General features: G+C 50.8%; 1 pseudogene; it reads left to right on the top strand.

Moving 5' to 3' along the window:
- Window positions 1-3,670: 3,670 nt before the first annotated feature.
- Window positions 3,671-4,156, top strand: LOC105742835 (annotated as a pseudogene).
- The last annotated feature ends 2,815 nt before the right edge of the window (window positions 4,157-6,971 follow it).

Here is a 6,971-nt window from a genome sequence, read left to right as displayed (position 1 = left end):
GGAGGGGAGGAGGAAAACCAAGCTGTGTCCAGGTCTTCTCTGACTCGGAGCCTTCTGAGCCCTCCCGCTCATGCGGCGCACGCTTCCTGACACGGTAGCTGCAGAGACCCCGACGACGCAGGGCACTTTTTTTTTTTTTTTTGACGCAGGGCAATTTTGATAATGCTTTTGCAGGACACACAATGGGTTGTGTGAGTTGAAAAATGAAGCTTTGGACAGTGGTTGTGTAAAGCCTTGGCTCAACCCCCAGCTTTAGACACACACACACATAACACACACATGCATCTGTGCGTGCACACACACCCACACCCACACCCACACCACTGCACACACACAAGCCGTGAATCACATGCCCAGTGGTAAGTTACTCCTGCGGCTGAGGTTGGTCTTGTTACCCTACTAACTTTCTTGGATTCAGGGAGAAGGAGCAAGGCGCTTCCAGCCCCTTCATTTCTGACCCAGCTGCTGTCCGTCTGTGATAGCTCCGCCTCTCTGTGTGACCAGAAGGAGTACGAGTAGTTACTCCATCCACTCGAGCCTGCTACCCAGCCAGCCTGGGAGTAGCAGGGGTGACAGAGCTGCACCCAGTGACAGCTGCGGAGCTCAGTGGTGGAGCATGCGCTTAGCATCTGGAGGACTCGGGCTCTGCTCCCCGCCCAGAAAGAAAGGAGGAAAGGAAAAGGGGGAGGAGGGGAAGATATGGGGAGGAATGGGGGAGAGAAGAAAAGGAGAGAAAGGGTTGCGCCCCTTTAGGAGGCCTTAAGGAAAACCCAGCTCTTTGCCCTTCTATCTTCCGGAGTCTCTTGCCTTCCTTGCCTGCCTCGTTGTCCTTTCACCCGGATCCCAAGCCACCAGCAAGCTCTGCTTGCACCGTTCTGTGTCTTTCTCTGGCATGCCCGCCTTGACCCTGGAAGGCCCCTTGAGGACACTCTCCCTGCCTCACAAGCCTCAGCCACCCGTGCAAAACCCCTTCTCCTGTGGTGGAGAGGGTAAGCACTGGTTGTAGGGTTTCGATGTGGACGTCCCTCGGTGAGCACTACCATGCCAAGCACGTTTAGCTTTGTCTATTCTGCAGAATAATAACTGAAAGTATTTTTAATGCCTTCCTAGGCCTTAATTCCACTGGCGTAATTCCACAGCAAAACCCGTTTATCAGGCAAAACTGGGTTCGTTAGACCTCCTGCAGCAAAGGAGGACATCTTGTCAAGAGATTCCCCTTGGAGAAATTAGGGAACGGTACTTACGGGGCACTGGATGAGCTGTGTGATGGTGGATCTTTTTTTTTTTTTTTTTTTTTGTGGAACCCGGGGTTGAACTCAGACCCTTGCGCTTGCCAGGCAAGCGCTTATTCTACTGAGCCATCTACCCGGCCCCAATGGTGGATCTTTAAGGCAGAAAACCAGTTAGGACTGGGCCATGGCTGGCGCCTGGGGAGAGATGAACCCAGCAAGGTGGGCTGTCCAAGATCAGGCATGGTCTTATATATGGGCTCTTGGGAGGCTGTAAACTGGCAAATCACTACTAGTCTGATCTAGTAGTGAGACCTTGAACACCCTGTGGACCCTTCCCTAAAATTAAGAAAAAAAAAAAGTGCAAATAGCCAGGAATGTGACCTACAACTCTAATCTCAGTATTCTGGAGGCTAAGCCAGAAGGATTGTGAGTTCTAGACCAGCATGGGCTTACGTAGTGAGACCCTGTGTCAAAATCTAAACCAAAAACAGAAACAGAATTGCAGAGGATCTGGCAATCCTCCTGCTGGGTATAGAAACCAAGGGAAAGGAAACCAGGGCATCAAGAGACGTCTGCCCGTGAGTTGACTGCGGCAGGGTTTATAACACAGACGGCATGGAATTCATCTAGGTGCCCAGCAGCGTATGCGCGGACAAAGCAAATATGGTGTGTAAGCCTTGTGGAATGTTATTTGGCCATGAAAAAGGAATGAAATCCTGTCATTTGTGGCAATAGGGAGGACTCTGTGATAAGTGAAGTAAATCGGGCGTGGAAAGACAAAAGCCACACATTCTCACTTATATATATGGAAGTTAAAAAGTTGATAGCATTAAAAAATAAAGAAGTTGTGCAGTGGTTATCGGAGGTGGGGCAGGAAGGAGAGGTGGGACAGACACAGCCGAGTGCTTAGGGGTGGCAACTTCTTTTTTAAAAAGAAGGAGTAGGGGCTGGTGAGATGGCTCAGTGGTCTAAAGCACCTACTTAGAACAAGCTTAGCAAAGCACATGGACCGCGGTTCAATCCCCCAGCACCACATGCCAGCCAGCCCCGCCCGCAGGCGGGCTGAGCTGTCCCCCCACACACACATAAATAAATAAAATAAATAACTTTTTTAAAAAAAGGAAGGAGTAGCTTCTAATTTCTTATAGCACAGGTGGGTAACGGCGGTTGACAGTTAATTATATATTCCAACATTGCTGGTAAGAGAGGGTTTTGAATGTTCTCAATCCAAACAAGGTATCAAACCTTTGAAATGATGGGTGAGGCCATCCCGTAGCTCGGAAGGTCGCACACTGCAAACGTGGAGGGAAATATCGTACGAGCTCGGGCAGAGCACGTGGCTGACACGGTCCCAGCACCACACACGCGCTGTGCCTGCGAATATAAATGTGAGTGGTTATTAGGGTCCATGTTTGTTTGTTTTTGGGTACTGGGGATTGAACTCAGGACCTTGTGCTTGCTAGGCAGGCACTTACTGAACTGCGCTATCTCCCCAGCTTCTATGGTCCATGTTGTTTTAAAAGAAAGCTGCATACCAGGCAACACGTCATTTCTTCTGCCTAGAGTACTTCGACATTGTGTGTGTGTGTGTGTGTGTGTGTGTGTGTGTGTGTGTGTGAATGAGGATGAAACCCAGTGCCTTACAGCTACATCTCCAGCCTTTATTTTATTTTATTTTATTTTATTTTATTTTACTTTGAGACAGGTGGATCACTAAGTTGCCAAATTCTCCAGACTGAACAACTCAATCTTGGGACGCTCCTGCCTCTTCCTCCCAGTGTGCTAGGATGGTAGGCATCAGCCCCTCTGCTTCTCTGAGGCCCTGTCACTACCACCAGCCCTTCACTCAGTACCAGGAAACCTGATCCCGCAGGGCCCGCGTCCTCTTCACTGTCGTCCCAAAGGTCGCCCCACAAACACTGGAGGCTGGAGGAGTGGGCATGTGCCATTGTCCCCCTGCTCAATGGTCATTCGTCAACCATAGCCTGGCAAAGCCAAGAAACAAGGAACCATATCCTCCTCCGTCCAGGCCCCTGAGGGTGATTTATAGGGTGGGCCGAAGCCTGGCCACGGAGGTAAACAGGAATTCCCCGCGATTGCTATACTTGAGCTTGTCTCCCAGGAGGCTATCACATCCCAATCAGATCTCTTGGCCTGATTAAATATCATCTCCAGCTCAGGCTTAGTAGGATGTAAGGAACACTTAGGCGCCTCCAGAGGTCTTACATTTCCAAGAAGTTGTCCAGAGTCTAGGGACATATTTAGGGAGGTTCAGTTACAGTCCTACTGTTACAACTTCAACCTCTACGAGAGAGTTTTGCCTTGGAGACAGGGTCTTCCTTTGCGACCAGGCTTGCCTGGAGCTCTCGGTGATGCCCCTGCCTCAGCTTTCCAGGTGATGAAGAGAGTTTCGAACAAGATTTGACATCCAGAACGAGGCGGCCGAGCGGCAGACGCAGACATGCAGATCTTTGTGAAGACCCTGACGGGCAAGACCATCACCCTCGAGGTTGAGCCCAGTGACACCATCGAGAATGTCAAAGCCAAAATCCAAGACACGGAGGGCATCCCCCCTGACCAGCAGCGTCTGATATTTGCCGGCAAACAACTGGAGGGTGGGCGGACCCTCTCTGACTACAACATCCAAAAAGAGTCCGCCCTGCGCCTGGTGCTTCGCCTGCGAGGTGGGATCATCGAGCCATCCCTGCGCCAGCTCGCCCAGAAGTACAGCTGTGACAAGATGATCTGCCGCGAGTGTTATGCCGCCTGCACCCCCGTGCTGTCAACTGCCGCAAGAAGAAGTGTGGCCACACCAACAACCTGCGCCCCAAGAAGAAGGTCAAATAAAGCTCAGCCAGCCCCTCGTCCAGAAGGGCACCACCTGCCCAACGCCTGCAGCCTTGGGGCCTGAATAAAGTTTCCCTCCCTTGACTAGAGCAAAAAAAAAAAAAAAAAAAAGATTTGACATCCAGCCAAGCACGGTCACATACACCTGGAATCTCGGGCTCCAGAGAGCTGAAGCAGAACCACCAGCCGGAGCCAGCGTGGAAACTTCAGCAGCTTGGCCAGACCCTGATTCAACATCAAAAATTTCTCCAAAGGGCAGGAGACCGCACTCAAGGCAAAAGCCCTGGGTTTGGGTTCGGGTTCGGCTCCCCATACCCCTCCCCCAGCAAAAACCAAAGAAGATGAGAAATCTGCGCAGACCCCATGACTCAGCGGTTACAATTCCAGGAACCTCATCTTCCCCAAAACGAGACAGGGCAGGTGTGAGCAGACAGGTGTCCGCCTGCACAGTGAGGCTCTTTTTATCTCAGGAAAGCAGGAAAAACTGGACAGACCTAAGGTAGCCACCTCAGCGCTGGGATTCACCCACAGGACAGATGCTGCTCTGGGAGGGTGCTGGGCTGAACCGGGGGCGGAGGGGGGCAGGGTGAGCAGCACGGTCGGGGAGCTGCGGGGGGCGGGGGACCAGGACCCGCCAGGCCGGAGGAGCAAGGAGAACAATGCCAGGAAGTGTCCATCGTTGACCTCCTGGCTATTTCCAGAGAGAGGAAGGTCCCATCCCATCGATGGGACCCTTGGGCCTTTTGAGAAAACACATATACAGAATCAAAGCAAAGTAGAGCAAAATGTAACAGCTTTAAGCGGAGCCCCTCGGACGCATACAATCCCATTGTGAGTAAATGCTGGCGTTAATAGCTCAGGCCTTCGCGGTTAGATCTGATTGTGTAGCCCAAGCAGGCAGCGGCAGCAGCCCATTAGCATTTCTCTAAGGTTCTCCTCCCTGAAAGTCTGCGAATTCATCCCGACCCCTCCCCATGGGGTTGGGGGAGTAAGGAGCAAATTCTCACAGCCTGGCCCCCCTGAGTGCTAAGGCCTGGGGCCCATCCTGTCATTGTGGGCCGGAGTACGGTGTCACAGCCTCCACCTGGGAGATTCAATTCCTAAAGCAGGACAACACAGTCTCTCTCCAGCGTGGCTGAAATCACCGTAGAAACCCATCACTCTTCGCCAGCAAAATCTACTTACGCCCTGTTCAGCACCAGACCCCAGAGGATCCTTTGACACCAGTGACACCAGACACTTTCTGGGAGCTTTCAGCAGATGTAGCTGTCACTAAGTTGCCACTTCCAGAAGCCTGAAGCCCACCATTCTTATTCTGCTTGTGTCTTTTAACTTCTTTTCAAGATCCAAGTAAGGGGTCCTGGGCATTAGCTCAGGTGTTTAAATGCCTGCTGAAACAAAGCAGTCAGGCTCAGGATGCTGTGGTTTGATTCCCTCATCCTCAAGCCAAATCAGACCTGCCCTGAAGGCATCCTGAGCGGCCTCCCCCCTCAAAAAAAAAAAATAAAAATAAATAAATAAAAATAAAAAAATAAAAAATCCTTCAAGATCCAAGTAAATGGAGAAGTTTCCAGAAATGAACAAACCATCATGAGGTAATTGAAAGAGGTTCTAAAAGAAAACTGACCATTTCTAGAATGTTCTACTTTTGCACTCCCCTGAAAGGGAGGTTGCCCTTCAGTTCTATGAAGTTCAGAGACTGAGCTAAGCTGAAGCAATCAATAGCAAACTTATGGAAAAAGTCCCTGCCCTTCAGCACCCCTTACCCTGTGGTGGAAGGCGGGAGAGTTAGCCCACAAAAACCAAAAGTGTGTTTGTTTATTGTAGGCAATAAACAAACCTACAAACCTTAGCTGGGCATGGTTATACACACTTGTAATCCCAGTACTCTGGAGGCTGAGGCAGGATAATGGCTGTGAGTTTAAGGCCTGGGCTACAAAGTGAGCTCAAGTCCATCCTGAACTGCAGGGCAAGATCTGTCTGACAAAGACCAAAAGAGAGAGAGAGAGAGAGAGAGAGAGAGAGAGAGAGAGAGAGAGAGAGAGAGAGAGAGAGAGAGAGAGAGAGAGAGAGATTCAGGTGTGGTGGTGCACACCTGTAATCCCAGAGCTGCAGGGGTTAAAAGCAGGAGCATCACTACAAATCCGGCCTGCACAGTGAGACACTGTACCAAATACATAAATGAAATTAAAAAAAAAAAGACAAAAACATTCCAGGGGGCCTGGGAAGATGGCTCAGTAGAATAAGTGCTTTCCTGGCAAGCTCACGGACCTGAGTTCAATCCCCAGTACCGCCCAAAAAAAGACAAAAAACAAAAACAAACAAACAAACAAAAAAACAACGGCCAGGGATACAGCTCAGAAGCATAAATGCCTGCTCAGCAAGTGCAAGGTCTCAATCCCTGGTACAAAAAATTACAAATCCTGTCACTCCAGTGCCTTGTAACAGTGCTCCGGCTCCGACAGTCATCGCCTTGGTCCTCAGCCTCTTGCTCTACGCCTGACTTCTTGGTCTCTTAGGTCCTCTCAGGGCGGTGGCCGCTCAGGAATGCTGGGCTGTAGGTCAGTTTGGCTCAGTGCAGCGCCTGAGTGCAAAAGGACAGCTGGGTGCATCTGAGGGCTCCAGGCCTCAGGGGCCTCAATGGGTCCGGTGGCCAGTGCGGAAGGCAGCACCTGTTACTCCACTGCGGGTCTCAGGAGGTCTGCTGCGAATGCCATTTCCACGTTGAGTGAATGGAAACTGAGGCACTGAGCCATTAAGAAATGACTCGTGGCGAAGGTGGGCTGAATCCCAGGGCTGGTGCATGGGTACCGTTCCCCAATGAGGCAGGTGGCTGCAGTTGACTGCACAGTCCTGGTGAGATCTTTTTTTTTTTTTATTTTTATTTTGAGA

The sequence above is a fragment of the Octodon degus genome, unplaced genomic scaffold (genome assembly GCF_000260255.1).
Source record: "Octodon degus isolate 3935 unplaced genomic scaffold, OctDeg1.0 scaffold00077, whole genome shotgun sequence".
In the NCBI taxonomy this organism is placed as follows: Eukaryota; Metazoa; Chordata; class Mammalia; order Rodentia; family Octodontidae; genus Octodon; species Octodon degus.
The sequence above is the reverse complement of the archived record's forward strand: the minus strand, read 5'-3'. Positions and strand labels throughout refer to the sequence as shown.